The following is an 18,032-nucleotide window of genomic DNA, read 5'->3' as shown; positions in this document are numbered from 1 at the left end:
AATACATAAGCCTTGTAACCCCGAACTTTAGCTACGCTCATCCCGCTAACTTGATTTTGAGTGAGAAAGGTCTTTTGAGTTTTTCAGGATGACAGAACCACATACGGATGATATTATGGCTGAAGACGACCTACCTGAACCTACGATGGAGCAAAAGCTGGACTTAATCATGATGCAATTGGAAGAAGAACGAAGGGCTAGGCAAGCATTGCAAGCGCAATTGGCAAGATTACAAAGAGCGTCTACCGACAAAGAAGAACCTCAAGCTGAAGATTTGATTCGACGTACCATCGATGCCACTCTTGAAGCTCAAACCATTCGCAAGGAATCAAAGATAAGTAAACGAAGTTTCAAATTCCGTACTTTCAATGGCATACGAGAAGGAAAGACTGTTCTAGCATTCATTAGTCAGTTTGATGACTATTTCCATGAGGAAACCTATGCAAAAAAGATAAAATCAAGTGTGTTACTAATCATTTGGTAGACAGAGCATCACTTTGGTGGACTGTAGTACGCAAGAGCATAGAATGTCCTGCTACTTGGGAAGATTTCAAGAAGAAGTTCATGCAGAATTTCCTTCCACCGCAATTTCATGAGAAAGCTATTAAGCAATGGAATCTACTCCAGCAACAGGATCGTGAGCCTATTCCTCAGTATACAGAGCATTTTTGGAATGCACTCCTCTAGCTACGCATGCTTGAAGACGTATCAGAGGCGACACATAAGCAGAAGTATATGTCTGGACTCCTTGGGCATTACTACGCTGAAGTTAACATGTTCAAGCCTGCTACTCTTGAAGACGCCATTTCACTAGCTCACGACACTGAAGATAAGCTACGCGGTAGAGATAGACGACCACAGCAATTCCAAGACAATGGTAATTATGGATCTAAACAATTCAATTCCAATCTTAGAAGATTTAATCCAGGTCATTTCTCTTCATCATCTTTCCGCAAGAATTGGGCTAAACCACTTGCATTACCATCCAATGTCAATCCAAATCCTAAGCCTATTCCACAGCCAAATCCAAATGTACCTAGACTTCCCGCCATTGCAAACAATGTAACCAAAGCCAAGCCAATAGTATGCTATAAATGCCACCAGCCTGGACATCTAGCAGCAAATTGTCATTCAAAGAAGCCACCAGCTCATATCAACTACCTTGGAACCATGGACGAAGACGAACATGAAGATATGCCTGATTTCACTGAAGATGAGGACGACCCTACTACTACTTCCGATACTTTACCAGGTATGCCTACTCCACATTCATTATTGACTATGAAATGTTTGGTGCATGGAAAGGAAAAGACTATTTTGCATGATGACGGTAGTACTCATGATTTTATTTCAGCAAAATTGGTAAAAGAATTGAAATTACAGACTGTACCTATGCATTATCGCATAAAAGCTACATTTTTAGGCACTAGGTATAATGATACACAGGAAGTGCAAGACTTAGAGATTCAAATTGGTTCATACACTGAAAGAAGAAATTTCTTAGTTGTTCCATTACAGTCGAGTGACATTATTTTAGGTATGCCTTGGCGACACCAGCATAACCCAGATATAGATTATTCTACACACACAATGAATATTAATTTTCAAGGAAAATCTATTACATTATATGGTATGCATGCATCTAATGTTTTTCCACTGCTTTCGCATACTCAAGCTAAACGTGCATTACGCAAGAGTAGTAAATCCTATCTCATTTGGGTGAATGAATTGCAAGTAAAGGAAAGTCATATGCACCCTAGGCATAAGGAATTTCTTGCATATTTTAAGGACTGTTTTGTAGAAGACCTACCACCAGGTTTACCTCCTTCACGTCCAGAAGACCATAAGATAGATTTGATCCCTGGCACACAACCACCTTGCAAAGCACCATATAGGCATAACCAGATAGAGAAAAAAGAAATCCAGAGTCAAGTTGAGGAATTACTAAATAGAGGTTTGATTAGACCTAGCAGTTCTCCATTCGGTGCACCTGTATTGTTAGTCAAGAAAAAGAATAATACCTATCGTATGTGCATTGACTATCGAGCTTTACATAAGATCACTGTAAAGAATAGGTATCCTATTCCTAGAGTTGATGACCTTATGGACAAACTGCAAGGATCTTCTATATTTAGTAAAATTGACCTTAAGTCTGGTTATCATCAGGTGAGGCTAGATAAGTCTGACATATTCAAGACTGCATTCAGAACACAGTTTGGTCATTACGAATTTTTGGTCATGCCATTTGGATTGACTAATGCACCTGCTACCTTTAGTAGAATGATGAACCGTATCTTTTTGAAATATCAGTATTGTGTAATTGTTTTCTTTGATGATATTTTGGTGTTTAGTCAAAATGAGAAAGAACATTATGAGCATTTGTCATTGGTTTTTCAGTTATTGAAAGAAAATCAACTGTATGCAAATCCTGAAAAGAGTGAATTCTTTAAAACGGAAATTGAGTATTTAGGTCATATTGTATCATCTGATGGAATTAAAGTTGATCCTAAGAAAATTGATGCAATATTGAATTGGCCTGTTCCTAAAAACGTGCATGAGTTACGCTCATTCCTTGGTCTTGCTAATTTCTATAGGAAGTTTGTACGTAATTTTTCATTACTTGCTTTACCATTAACCAAACTTCTGAAGAAAGGAATTGTTTATCAATGGACCGAAAATCAACAGAAATCCTTTGACTTACTGAAACATGCATTAACCAATGTCCCTGTTCTACAGTTGCCTGACTTTAATAGACCATTCTTTCTAGTAGTGACCGATGCTAGTGGATCAGGAATAGGAGCCGTACTTATGCAAGACAATCATCCTATAGCATATTCTAGTTGTAAGTTGAAACCCTCTGAGCTGAAATATTCCACATATGACAAAGAACTATTAGCAGTTGTACAAGCATTAAGACAGTGGAAACACTACTTAATGGGTTCAGAATTTATGATAAAGACCGATCGACAAAGTATTAGACATTTACTTAGCCAACCCCAAATCTCTGACCGACATATCAAATGGGCTTCCTTTATTCAAAGTTTTCATCCTATCATTCAATACCAACTTGGAAAAGAAAATGTAGTGGGGCTGATGCATTGAGTAGAAGACCTGCCATTCATAATATTTCTGTCATATCTTTTGATTCTTTGATTGCTATGAAAGATACATATCACCAGGATATTACTTTTCATTCTGATTGGAATAAATTAGTTCAAAATAATTTCATTCCTATTGATTCATTGTCATATAATGATGGATTTATGTTTTATGAAAAGAGATTGTGTGTTACAATTCCATTCCGATCTTTTGTTTTGAATGAAATTCATTGTCCCCCATATCAAGGTCATAGAGGTATCATATCTACATTACGTATGTTAACTGAAGATTTTTATTGGCCGCATATGGATGCTGATGTATCTAACTTCATTTTTGAATGTTTGATTTGTCAAAGAGTTAAGAGACATCATGGTAAATAGTATGGATTACTTATGCCTTTGTCTATTCCATCTAAACCTTAGGAACAAATTTCTATGGATTTTATTACTGGTTTACCAAATACTAAATCTAACCATGATATGATTTGGACAGTTGTAGATAGATTTAGTAAACAAGCATATTTCATTCCATGTAAGAAAACTTTAACAGCATCACAAGCAGCACAATTGTTTTTACTAACCATGGATTGCCAAAAGTTATCATTTCAGATCGTGATTCTAGATTTTGTAACAATTTTTGGATTACCCTGTTTGCTAACCTAGGCACAAAGATTGATTTCTCATTTGCATTTCATCCAGAAACTAATGGACAAACAGAAGCCACAAACAGCACCATTCTAGATCTTTTACGTGCATATACTATCTCTAAACCTCAGACATGGGACACTCATTTGCATTTGTTACAATTTGCATATAACAATACACCGAACACATCTACAAAGAAAAATAAACAGCCGCAACTGCCACCTAGGAGTCATTGCACACGACCTCATAAGACCCAAAGCTCTAAATCTAGGACACCAGGGCGCAGTTACAGAAATCAATGCATGATCAAGCGAAGGTGGGTCCCTAAAGCCCTCCTGCATGCACAAGGCTACTATGAGGAGAATGCTTGGTTATGGATCCCTAAAGCCCACACGGCCGAGACCACCACTCGTATGCTACCCCCAAGCCTAATCACCCCCAGCCCCATAAAACCTCAAAACCATAAACCGCAATGCTCTCCCCAGGCCCACATCCATCAAGCCCATCCACACATATGCCCGAGAGAGTCAAACAAGACTACCCACCCAAATGACAGACATCATCGCATGACCCATCACCCACTAGAGCCCATCCGACTACAATGATCCACTTTGAAGGTAGCAGTCCATCAGAAGTAGCCGCTGCTTCCCCAGCCCTAAGCCAGGAAGCCCAACCACAACCTAAGGCACACCCGCAACCACAACTATCCACTGTCAAAGGCTCTAGTGCTATCAAACCCCAACCACCAGCATGTCTTAAACCCTCCTATGAGCGGAAATCATTTTTGACATTGGCCTCAAATCTAGCCGAAGATACAGGGGATGACATGGTTGATTGCATTAGACAGCTCGATGCCACCTTCAGAGAGCTAGCTCTGAGCTATGACCGCTTGGACTTAGGCTTGTTGCCCGAGCCTTTTGCAACCGAAATTCGTACGATGCCTTGTTCTTGGGAGACATTTGACCTTACCTTCGCAAAGGCAGCAAACTTCACTGCTGTATTGCTCAACAGCGAGGTCTCTAAAGAGCAAGCTCTCAAACAACACCTCATAATGTCATACGATCAGCGATCCACTTCTGCTATCACCGACCAAGAAATTGTAGAATTATCCAAACTTGCTGGGATTGAATCCCCATTCTTGTGGCACTGGTACACTCTTAGGTTGGAATGGGAAGTAGAGGGATGTCGAGTCATGACCAACGTGGAGCAGCACCGCGCAATCAAAACAGTGGAGTACGACCCCACTTATATCGTGCCAACCTCGTATAGAGTGTTAACCACTCTTCGCGACCGCCCCCTGGAAGAGCACATCAAGGGACAACCCTTACCTCGATCGCCTACTGACTGAGGAGGAGCTACACATTGCTAGCCACAGTGCCTTCGGTGACTTCCTAACAGATGTTCTCACTTACATAACACATGTTGGCACTCGTCCTTTTGCTCTCGATCACGTAGCTCAGTTAGAGTACAACCCCGATTTCTACACTTGGTTCCTACGCCGGTAACTCCTAAGACCCATTGTCGAAGGTCCTCAACCTCCAAATCCTTCAATCCTAGTGAGGATTCTTCTCAAGCTGGGAAGGGAAGAGGAGTGAGGAAAATCAAGAGATCAATTAAAACCAATGAAAATCAAGCAAAACGCATAAGCACGTAGACAACGAGAGAGGTAGGAAAATGTCAAGAGAACTTTGAAATAAAGGGCAAAAAGTTAAAGCTGAAAGGGAAGACTCCACATTGGATAGGATTTTAATACTTTCATTCAATAAACACATAGAGTCTTTCTTTTTTAGTCTATGAATTTTCTTGCGAATTGTTAATTTGAAAACACTAATGGAAACTGGGATTTGGAAACTGGGGTTTATGACAGGAACAAAAGATGTCACAGTAAGACCGTGCCCACCGACTTCCATTCACGGAAGAGGAAAGAGCGCAGTACAACATCACTCTTGAGAGCCGTGCCTACAACCAGCTAAAGTTTCAAACCATTCACAACATAGAGGGTTTGGTGGCCAAGGAGGAAGCGGCCAGGAGAGTTGTTGAAAAATGCAACTTCACCAAGTACCTTGAAAAATTTGTGCAAGAACCTGACCACACAAAGTGTGTGGAGTTTCTCAGGTCTTACGAACCCGACAATGAGTGCGACACCATCATGATAGGAAGGGGACAAAACACCAAACAGGTGCAGGTTCGCTTAACCCCTACCTTGGTGGAGAAGACGTTGGGACTGGAGCCAAAAATAGAGAAGAAGCAGAAGAGGGATGTGTACGCCATGCTGAAGATAAGAAAGGAGGACATGCTGACAAATGGAGGCATCAGCATCCAGGACATCCCTGATGCGGAAGTACACGAGCTCTTCTCCAGCCAGTGCTACAACTCCTTGATGCACCGAATCAGTGTGCCTGTGCTGGAGAACGTAGCAACTCACACCTTGCAAGAAGTCGACTGGAATGGCTATGTGCACAAAACTATCGACCAGGCGGCTAAAGCACTGGATTTAGGAAGCACACCCGCAGGAGGAGGGTCTCCACCTTCTAGGACCACGGAAAGAAAGAAGGCCTCGTCCAAGGCCTCGTTCATTGCCTATGGAAGCATTTTGACTGCGTTCATCCAGGAGGCAGTAAAAGAGACGTAGGATGCAGAAGAAGGGGAAGGAGAAACGCCCTACAGGTCACCCCCTCATCAGGACCAAGAGAGGTCCAGTGATAGGACCGAGACTGATAAGGAAGGGCAGGGGCAAGAAGAGCAATCAAGCAAAAAGCAGGCCAAGGAACCCAAGAAGAAGACAGCACAGAAGAAAAAGAAGCCGGATGAAGGCTGTGGGAAGGAGAAAGAGGATTTGGAAAAGGCAAAAAGACAATCCCTCAAGGAGGACGAGGAGAGGGAGAAGAAGAAGAAACAAAATAACAAGTCAAGAGGGCTAAAAAGGTGTCAAAACAGGAGGCTGAGACGAGAAAAAGAGAAGAGCAGGAAGAAAAGGAGAAACTGGAGGAAGAGTATAGGAAAGCTGAAAAAGAAAGGCAAAGAAGAGCTACAGAGGAAGAAGAGGAACTAAGAAGGAAGGAGGAGGAGGACTTGGCCGAAGCCACATGACGGTCCATTGAATAGCAGTGCAGGGCTGATGATCCGAGAGCTTGGAGCCAGCTGAGGAAAGAAGGGCCTAGCTCTAGCACGCAGGTACCAAAAGTCACGCCGCCCGTTGTCCTTGAAGGCAAAGGCAAGGCCCTCCTCCATCCTATCCCCACCCTCATGGCACCCTCCACCAAACCATCCTATCCCAAATTCGTAGCCTGGATGCAATATTTTATCAGTAAAGAGAAATGGCCTAGGGAAAGAGCACAGAAACCACGACCACGAGACAAAAGATACCAGTCGCAGATGCTGAGTCGAGATAGGACCAGAAGCGTGCGAGAGTGGAAGCCTCGACCACCCCAACCCACACAACAATGACGCCACCAGCCAGTTACAACGAGTATGTTGCCGAGTTGCTCTCCCAATTGGAGAGGACGAAGGAGGAAGAGAGGATGGCTGTGGGCTGAGTTGGTGGTGGAAAAGGAGTCAGTAAAACCCACACAATAGCCATGCAACAATGACAGATCTTTGAACTCAAGCAGGAATTAAAGGCCAAGGAAGACATGGAAGAAAGCTACAAATAGCGGCTTGAGGATGAGAATCAAGAACTAGTGCAGATGTAGTGGGAATACAAGCTCTTCTTGCAACATGGGGAATTGGAGGCGAAGACCACCAACATCGAGCAAATGATGGAGGAACTAAATGCCAAAGAGGAGGAGAGAAAGCAAGAGAGGGAGCAGCAGCAAAAGGAGATCGAGTCTATGACCGATAACTGCACCTGGGAAGGAAAGAGCACGAGAATATGAGCAGAGAACTCAAATCCCAGGAGCAGAAGCTTGTAACCCTAGCACAGAAGAAGGGGGAGAGCATGGAAGGAATGAACAAAAGAGTAGAGGAATGGGCCACGCAGAACAAGAAATGGGTGAAGACACTGGAACGACGCCTCGCTTTGGTGGAGAAAGAAAAAATCATTGCAGAAAGTAAAGCAGATGTCGCCCAGACAGCCTTCAGTACCCAGCAACATGCCTTCCTCAACACGCTACTAGACACGACTCGGCCAGAGGGAAAGAAGTCGTTGGAGGTGGTACAGAAAAAACTGAGCATCGCACACAGGGCCCTGCATGCAGGGCTATAGATGCCACCCCGACCTGCAGAGGTTAGGCTGAGCTTAGAAGAGCAATGGAAGTACCTACTACTGACTGGCATGACCCCCTAGGAATTGGATGCACTGGGCTTTGAGGAAGGAGCACAACTAGAAGACCAGAAGGGGGAGGAGGCTGACCTTGAATTCATTATGGGGAGAACTAGCAAAGAGATAATCCCACAACCCCCCTTGCCACATGTTCAAGAACAACAACAGATTGATCCGCCCTCGGAAAGACAAATTGCACTAAGGGAGAGACTGAGAAAATTAGTAGAAGAAACCAGAAAGTAGTTAAGAGCCAAACCAATCGTGCAGCCATCCACACCCCTCCCACCATGCCTCGATAACCTCCCTACTGGATTCCATGCGGAGCTGGTGATTTGGGAACGACAGGAAAATGAAAAAGACCCTTTTACCTTTAGCTTCCTCATGCCTAACAGCTTGCGGAGGGTCCTACCGATCAAGGTGATGGAGGAGGTGATCGCGACTAGCGGCCGACTGGGACAAAAATGGCTGGAAGAAAGGGAGAGGATCCCCACTTTGTAGGGAACGGAGGAAGCAGAGTTTTGGCAAGACAAGGTGTTCGAAATACCACATACTGTATAGGGCTACAACTGCTAACCCCTATGGAGGAGGTGAGTGTGTGATATTAGCATGCTCGCCTGGATGGCGTTTTGTAACACCCTACCCTACGAGAGGAACGACCCCACATTCATGGCGTATCCTCATAGGGTAGGTGTGGATTTTGTTGCCACCCTCCATGGGTGTCATGATTTCCCCATCGTCTACAACTCCAATGCCGCCTCCTTCGAGCATGCCCTCCTTTTTGAATCGGGAAGCCTAAATGATTCCATGATGCACTTTCTCGCGGACTTCTCTTCATGCCCCGATCCAGCCTTTATAAGTACCTGTAATTGTCTTAGGCTACTTAAGCTACCACTCAAGCAGGACCCGACCCCACAAGAGCGTGGCTTGGCTCCCCTCTTTTTTGACCCTAACGCCATTGACAGCTGTGCCATGGCGCGTTTAATGATGAGAGCTAGCCTTCTCCCCTCCTTTTGCCTAGCTCTCCTAGAGGATATGAACGATAGCCAGTTTACTAGGTGCAACCATCCCTTTCTCTCCACCACCTCCCTCCACGTCCGCATGAATCTCAAAGGGTACATGCAAAGCCATCAATTTTTTAGCAAATCCATCTGACCCCCTTCTCTGCCTGAAACAGACAAGGAAGATTAGGTATAGGCTGTCGTTCTACTAGTGTAATACCCAAAAAAAAAAAAACAAGGAAGAGCAAGCGGAACATTACACATGGAATAACCAAAACAACTCACTTACACAAGCACTTAGCCCCACATAAATCACAATCACAGCACCTAGGGGTCCTCAAGTTAGGTGTGCCCGGTGGCTTCGGTCGGCCGGCTCTGCCCCTAAACCCCTAGCCCTTTTGCTCCCCCACTTCATGCTTAGGGCCCATCAAGGGCAGGACATACCTAGGGAGGTCCACTCGCCTGTAGACCTGTCACCCTAAGCTACTCGCACTGCACCTCTTGCACGAATGGGGCCCCCAAGCGTGGGATATCACCCAGGCTACCCTATGGTTAGATCCAACTCCCCATTCCACCAACACGGGCATAATGCACTACACAATAAGATAGACACCCCCCTCCTTAGGTAGAGCACTGCACCCTGTCCTTTGAAGCATCACCAAGGTGACCAATCACCGACTTTGGAGGTCCCCGTCAGCCACTTGCCATCCGTTTGACTTCTCCAACCAACCTTACTACCACGCTTCCACGAGCACCCGAGTTTACACGTCGCCTTGCCCTTACACGACTGCTTCGCCAATTGCCTCTTAAACACCAATAGTCGATAAGAGTGCCATGGGACTGACACCCATCTCGGAGGGGGGTAATGTTAACCCCAAGTCGAGAAGGCGGAAGGATGAATGAAAAAGCGAAAAGAAGATGGAGAAGGAGCAAAGACACGCAGGCGGCCTCTAAAGCTAAAGCCGGGGTCAAAAGCGTAGTTTTAAATAAAAGGCGCCTCAAAAACTCCAAAGACTCTTGTAAAAGAGTGCCAGGCTCCCTCTGTGGTGCGCAGATCGGTCGCTGTATGCTCACGTAGTGAATCCCGGAAGGTCCCCAAGAACAATGAACTCTACTTTTTGCACAAGTTACAAGGTAAAAAGCATGAACGACAAGAGCAAGAGACCAATTGGGTTCAATCTCCCCCCATGCCTTGTGTGAGCGCTTCACAAAGCATGTATTTTATGTATATTTCCTCTTCATGCTCAATAATAGCCCAATTTACAAAAATATATTAAGCTTTTAGCTTTTGAGTTTGCTTTTACAAAAATAGGAATAAAGCTAATGGACGGTGCCCATAAAGTCTGGCACGCCCAATACAATGTCCAAATAGAAATAACATATCCGTGCGCATAGGCGCATACAAAATAATAATAAATAATCGATGCCTCAATAGACATGACAAAATATAGGCGTGGCGCCTATCAAAATATAATCCATAGATCGAATACTCGCTAGACTCCAATGCTTTCCTCCGCCATTGCTGCTATCTCTACACATCAACTGAAGCATTCACAATCGTTAGCAAAATAATATAATTAAACCGACAAAAGTGAATACCTAACAGTCTTCAGCTATATAAATAAATCAATTGGTTAGAAATAAATCCTAACCTTAATTTATTACGAGTGCGCACTCTAAACTCATAAACGTTTATTAATTTCATATGCATTTTACGGAATCACCCGCTATGGAATCACCCATGTACACATTAAATTAATGAAACGCCCGAAAAGGACAGGCGTCCCCATCAACTTCTCGCACAAAGAATCCACTTTGTGTATGAGCCCCGGTCATCAAAGTTTACGGAATCCACCGTAAAACCTCACGGAATCCACCGTGGCACGGAATCCACCGTGGAATATGCCTCCTGGCATCATACCCCCGGGGTGCGATAGCAATTGACCTCAATTGCTATTAGCTCAATGTGGAGCTAACAGAGTGGGGAAAGCATTTAAGTCTCTAGTGTGCATCCATTGTGCTTCTTCTACAGGATGGTTCTTAAATTTAACTAGATATCTAGAATACCTTCGGCCAGTTCTAGTGGTCATAAAGTCAGTGTCTATAATAGCTTCTAGTTCAAGTATTTCAGTCTCTTCCTCTAATAAAGGTGGGTTTTCATAAATAGGGTGTACCGGTAATTGGCCTCTAAATGGTCTCAATAAACTAGTGTGTGTTGAGATATCGAGCTCCACTCGTGATACGCCAGGGTGACCGTTGTGTATTTATGTCACCGACTTGTCAGTTGCAGACGCGGTTGGTACACCGCCCATGAATAATAGCTACATGATAGCTATCCTTATCTACTCTAGTTCGTGGCTCAGTTAGTATGCCACCTTAGTTAGTTGAGTTTGGTTTGAGACCCATATCTAGGGTTCTTCTATTTCTTTGTACTTGAGTTCTTTTGGCTTACACAACTAAGAAGAGGAAAACTGTTTTCAGCCTCCACCCTTGTGTGTCTTCCCCCATTGTGCAAGCAAGAAAGCTACAAGTGAGACTCCTTCCTTCTCTCCCACAATCTTGACATGGTATCAGAGCCTTGTTCGTGGTAAGGAGCTCAAGAAAGCAAGCCAACCTCGCGGTGTTCTGGTAAGAGGAGCAGTGTTGCTTTCATTTTTTGTTTTGGGAGCAGATCTTTGCAGGTAGCACAGCCGGAAATTGCAGGAGTGCATTGTCTCAGGTTGAGACGCCCTTCGCGGTGAAGCAAGAGGGCAGTATATGCTGCGGGTGAGGGCTTTAGCCCTCGGCGACCTTGTTTTTTTTATTTGAGGCCATTTCGGGGCCTGTTTTGGAGGCGGAAGTTTTCTGCACGCACTCAGGAAAAGGCCCAGTTTTATGCTGTGCAGCCACTGTTCTACAGGTCGGTGAATAGTTACTGTAAAAATTGCATTGTATGCTTGTGCGCAGAGACATTGGGAGTTACAGAATCATCCCTGTTGCCTGTTGATGCAAAATCGTCACTAGGAAGTGACTATGTGGTCAAATACCACTTTCGCCAGTTTTGCAGATTTTCCCCTGTGAGGGTGAAGCTGTGGTTTTTGCAGTGACAGAATTTTTTGCAGTCTTCTGTAATGGCATCTGATTCTCTTTCACAGATTGTCACTGAAAAGCTTGACAAGAACAACTTCCAAGCATGGAAGTTTAGAATGACGAATTTCCTTATGGGAAAAGGATATTGGGAATTTGTTGCAGGAAATGAAGAAGAACCAGTTCTTCCTGATGTTCCCAATCAACAGCAAATGCAGGCATTTAAAGCATGGCATGAGAGAGCCAGGAAAGTTATGTATTGGCTGTCTATCAGCATTTCAGACTCTATGATTGTGCATATTCAGGATGCAAGTACGCCAAAGGAGGCATGGGATACTTTGTCAAAAATGTATAGCACAAATACGCAAGCCAGGAAAATGCAGCTCAAGCAAGAGTTGCACAATGTGCAAAGAGAAAATATGAGCATCAACGACTACCATATGAAGGTGAAGAAGATTGCAGATGCACTTGCTTCCATTGGGTCACCAGTGGAAGATGATGATTTAGTTTCTGTGACCTTGAATGGTCTAGGAAAGGATTATGCACAGTTTCGGACATCCATTTCAGTTCGTGAAAGATTTCCTGATTTTGAGGAGCTGATTGCTCTTCTAATTTCTGAGGAGCAAAGAAATGGTGGTGCATCTTCTTCAGGAGGAACTTCAAAAGAAGCTGTCTTCTACTCAAATGCTGGAAGAGGTAGAGGCAGAGGTAGAGGAGGCCGATATGGAGGTCGTGGTAGAAATCAGAATATGCAGCAAACTCAAGAAAACCAGTCCTATGGAGGAGGACGTGGTAACTCTAGAGGCAGGGGGAGCCAAAGAGGTCGTGGTGGATGGCAAAGAGGTCAAAATGCAAACAGTAATGTTGAATGCTACTACTGTGGTAAAATGGGTCATATGGCTAAAGACTGCTATAAAAAGCAGAATGACATCATGAATGGAAAACTGCAACAAGGGAATTATGCATCTTCTAGCAAACAGGGTGATGACAGAAATGAGCATTTGTTCATGGTGCAGCACATGAACAATTCTGTGACAAGTGCAGAAGAAAGCAACGATGTATGGTATGTTGACTCAGGTGCATCAAACCATATGACAGGTCATGCAGAATGGATGGAGGATGCAAGGAAAATGGAAAAACCAGGATTTGTGGAGACTGGTGATGATACTGCACATCCTATTGTGCAGGTTGGAAAAATTCCTTTGTCTATGCAGGATGGGAAAAAGAAATACCTGTCCGATGTATTTCATGTCCCGAATATCACCAAGAATCTGGTTTCAGTTGGTCAAATGGTTGAACAGGGCTTGCAGGTCAGATTTAATCCTCATGGATGCTTTGTTGAGGATATAAAAAATAAAGGTCGCTTGATAGCAAAAGGAAAGAAGAAGGGCAGAATGTTTACATTGGATGCAGACATGTCTGAATTGAGTGCAGCAATGTTTGCACATGGGACCGGTGTAGTTGCAGATATTGATATCTGGCATAAACGCATTGGTCATGTTAATGTACAGCGACTTAAATCAATGCAGGCCCAAAATATTGTTGCAGGTTTGCCGAAATTCAAGGTTGCAGAAATGCATAAGGTATGTGAAGCCTGTCAGTTTGGAAAACAGGCAAGGAAACCATTTCCTAGACATGTTCAAGAGAGTGAGAAGCCATTGGAATTAATCCACTCTGATGTGTGGACTACTAAAGCTGCATCTCTTGGAGGCTGTCATTATTTTGTCACTTTTATTGATGACTATAGCAGAAAAGTTTGGGTGTATTTTATGAAAAAGAAAAGTGAAGTTTTTGGGCATTTCAAAACCCTGAAAGCTATGGCTGAAAAAGAAACAGGTCTGCAGATAAAATGCCTAAGGTCAGATGGAGGGGGAGAGTACCTCTCAAATGAGTTTGCAAAGTTTTTGCAGGAGCATGGCATAAAGCAGCAATATTCATGCAGTTATACCCCACAACAAAATGGAATTGCAGAAAGGAAAAACAGGCATATTGGAGAGGTATCTCGTGCCATGCTCAATGAAAAAGACTTGCCAGATTTTTATTGGGCTGAAGCAGTTGCTACAGCAGTCTACATAATGAACAGGACTCCCACTGCAGCAATACATGGAATGACTCCAGAGGAGAGGTATACTGGTAGGAAACCAGATATTTCTCATTTGAAAATTTTTGGTTGCATTGCCTATGTACATGTGCCAGATGAGTTGAGATCCAAGTTGGATCCAAAAGCTGAGAAGTGCATCTTTATTGGTTACTCTCTGCAGCAAAAAGGGTATAGATGCTATAACCCTTCTACTCGTAAGTTTACAGTGAGCAGAGATGTTGTTTTTGATGAGATGAGTAGCTGGTATAAACCAGTAAATGTAATTGATGATGTAGATGCACAAAATGGTAATGCTGCACAAAATTCACAGCAGCAGTCACAAAATATTAGTGGACTTGGAGCATCCTCTAGTAGTGGTTCACATTCTTCGCCATGGACAGGCAGATTGAGATCAAGAGATTCTTCTCAAAGCAATGCAGATAGTGGTATGCAGGTATCACGAAAAGGAAAAGAGAAGGTTGATCAGCCCATGTTTGATATGAATGCAGGTCACTCTTATGTGGATGGTGAATCCAGTGGCTCAGAACAGAGCATTGATGATGAGTTGGGTATTCCTTCTATTGTTACGCCTGGAGTAAGGAAGACCAGGGATGTTTTGAGAGCACCTGGGAGTGAACCTACTTTGCGCAGGTCTACGAGAGCTAGGTATCCTGTGGATAGGCTGAAATATGATGGATTTACAGCCATTCACTATGCATATATGGTTAAAGTGATACAGGAACCAGAACCCACTTCTTTTGAGCAAGCCATGGGAAAAGAAAAATGGGAGAAAGCCATGGATGAAGAAATGGATGCCTTGGAAGCAAATGCTACATGGGAATTGGTACCTTTGCCTAAAGGTAAGAATGCAATTGGCTGTAAGTGGGTTTATAAGGTGAAGCACAATGCAGATGGTTCTGTGAACAGATACAAGGCAAGATTAGTAGTCAAGGGGTATGCACAAACATATGGCATTGACTATGAAGAAACATTCAGTCCGGTTGCAAGGATGGCAACCGTAAGAGCAGTCATTGCTATGGCTGCATCAAAGGGATGGTCTTTACATCAGATGGATGTAAAGAATGCCTTCTTGCATGGTGATTTGCAAGAAGAGGTCTATATGGAGCAGCCACCAGGTTATGTGCATGCTGTTCATCCTGAGTTTGTTTGCAGGTTGAAGAAAGCCTTGTATGGCTTGAAGCAAGCACCTAGAGCATGGTCTGACAAGATAGGGCAGTATCTTGTCACTATTGGCTTTCAGATTTCCAAGGCAGATTTCTCACTTTATGTGAGAAAGAGAGAGAAAGGTATTATGCTGCTTGTCATTTATGTTGATGATTTGATTATGACAGGTGACAGTGATGAAGATATCCTTCATGTGAAAATGCTATTGAAGCAGAAGTTTGAGATGAAGGATTTGGGAGAGCTGCGTTATTTCTTGGGCATTGAGGTGATTAGATCACCAAGTGGGATACAGCTCTTGCAGAGGCAGTATGGATTGGACATGCTGTCCAAATATGGGATGACAGGCTGTAAGCCTATTTCAGTTCCTTTGGAGCAGAATGTGAAGCTGAGCGCAGATGCAGGTGAGCTTCTGGAAGACCCTACTATGTACAGACGCATAGTAGGAAGCTTGATTTATATGACTATTACCAGGCCAGATTTGAGCTATGCTGTTGGATTGGTAAGTCAGTTTATGCAGGCTCCAAGGAAACCGCATTTGGATGCAGCTAGACGCATACTCAGGTATGTGAAGTCCACATTGCAGTATGGACTATTTTATGAGACTGGGGTTCTGATACAGTTGCATGGATACACTGATGCTGATTGGGCTGGTAGTATTTCTGATAGACGATCTACCAGTGGATATGTGTTCTCTTTTGGGAGTGCTGCAGTCACTTGGAGCAGCAAGAAACAGCCTACAGTTGCCTTGTCGAGCACAGAGGCTGAGTACAGGGGTGCAGCAATGGCTGCATGTGAGGTAGCTTGGTTGCATAAGCTACTTTATGATATGCATCAGTCTACAGATGGGCCAGTTGTCATTTATTGTGACAACATGAGTAGTATACACTTGGCAAATAACCCAGTCTATCATGCTAGAACAAAGCACATTGAGGTGCATTATCACTATGTGCGAGAGAGGGTTTTACTAGGTCTTATTGATCTAGTTTATGTCAGCACAGAGGATTAGGTAGCTGACATATTTACGAAGGCATTGGGCGCAGAGAAGCTGCACAAGTTCAGAGACCTGCTTGGTGTGCAGGAATTGGGATTGAGCTCGAGGGGGAGTGTTGAGATATCGAGCTCCACTCGTGATACGCCAGGGTGACCGTTGTGTATTTATGTCACCGACTTGTCAGTTGCAGACGCGGTTGGTACACCGCCCATGAATAATAGCTACATGATAGCTATCCTTATCTACTCTAGTTCGTGGCTCAGTTAGTATGCCACCTTAGTTAGTTGAGTTTGGTTTGAGACCCATATCTAGGGTTCTTCTATTTCTTTGTACTTGAGTTCTTTTGGCTTACACAACTAAGAAGAGGAAAACTGTTTTCAGCCTCCACCCTTGTGTGTCTTCCCCCATTGTGCAAGCAAGAAAGCTACAAGTGAGACTCCTTCCTTCTCTCCCACAATCTTGACAGTGTGAAATGTATTGTGAATTTTCCAATGAGATGGTAATTCTAACTTGAATGCATTATCATTAATTTTATGAATAATTCTAAATGGTCCATAGAATCTAGGAGCTAATTTGACAACTGGATGTCTATCTACACTTTGCAGTCTACGTTTTTCTATTCTCAGCCAAACATAATCATCAACTTTGAAATTCATAGCTTGTCTTTTCTTGTTGGCTTGTTTGGTATATGATTGCTGGGCTTTAGCAATCATATCTTTAACCTCATCAAAAATAGTATTATGCATACTAGCAATATCATCAGCACTTTGAATTCTATTAGACAAAGATGCAACAGGTGTAGATAATCTATATCCATAAATCACTTCAAACGGTGCCAAGCACTATACTTCTCCTTAGATTCGGATGCTAATAGTTCTATCGGTGGCCGTGCGGATTGTTCCATCGTGCAACCCTTGTTGACAGGTGTATCAATGCGGATGTTGCCTATGGCGAGGTGAATGCACTACAACTAATAATCGACGTGGCAATGCGTTTGCTTCTTGAAGGTTCGCCCTAGCAGCGTCTCCGTGCCTGCATCTTTGGTGTTTGGCAGCACGTAGAAGATCATTGGTATAGTTTCAGACTCGATAGAAATGGCAGCCCTGCACTTACCGAGAAGTGCGTAGGAGTGGCCTCCATATGGATTTAATCTAGCGTTAGTGGGTTGTAGTGGTGGGTCCAATGATCGTGAGTCAAGACATTGAAGTCTTCTCCCTCATCAATTAAGGCATTGAAGACGCATGTTTGCTCGGCAGTGATCGTGATATGCAGGTATGCAGGTTCCACGATTTCCTCATCCTTGTCATCGATTTTGGTGATGGTGGCTACTCGGACGTTGACTGGTGGTTCCAACATTGGTGGTTCGTGCAAAGGATGCCTGGGGGGTTAGTATTTCTTGACACGGCTACCATTGAAGAAGCCTATTCCTTCGTCGGCTAGAGTCTCGAGCTCGACATTGCCCGTTCCGCTGATTGCATAGACTCTGAAAGGTCCAAGACCCCGAAACTTCATTTTTTGCTTATGCCCCTTAACTGAGTATAGGAGCACTAGGTTGCCTTGTTCGAAGTCGCGTTGCTTGACATGCTTGTCAAACCAGCTCTTGCGTCGTGCCTTCTCACATATGAGTGCATGAGTGGCTAGAAGGTGAGTCTCCAAGAGGAGTTCGAGCTCTACTAGGCGTTGCGTCCATGCCTCCTTTCCTTCCCAT

Source organism: Lygodium microphyllum, chromosome 19, assembly GCF_053477565.2.
Source record: "Lygodium microphyllum isolate KBCC chromosome 19, Lygodium_microphyllum_v1.1.10, whole genome shotgun sequence".
Taxonomy (NCBI): domain Eukaryota; kingdom Viridiplantae; phylum Streptophyta; class Polypodiopsida; order Schizaeales; family Lygodiaceae; genus Lygodium; species Lygodium microphyllum.
This window is presented reverse-complemented; position numbering follows the sequence as displayed.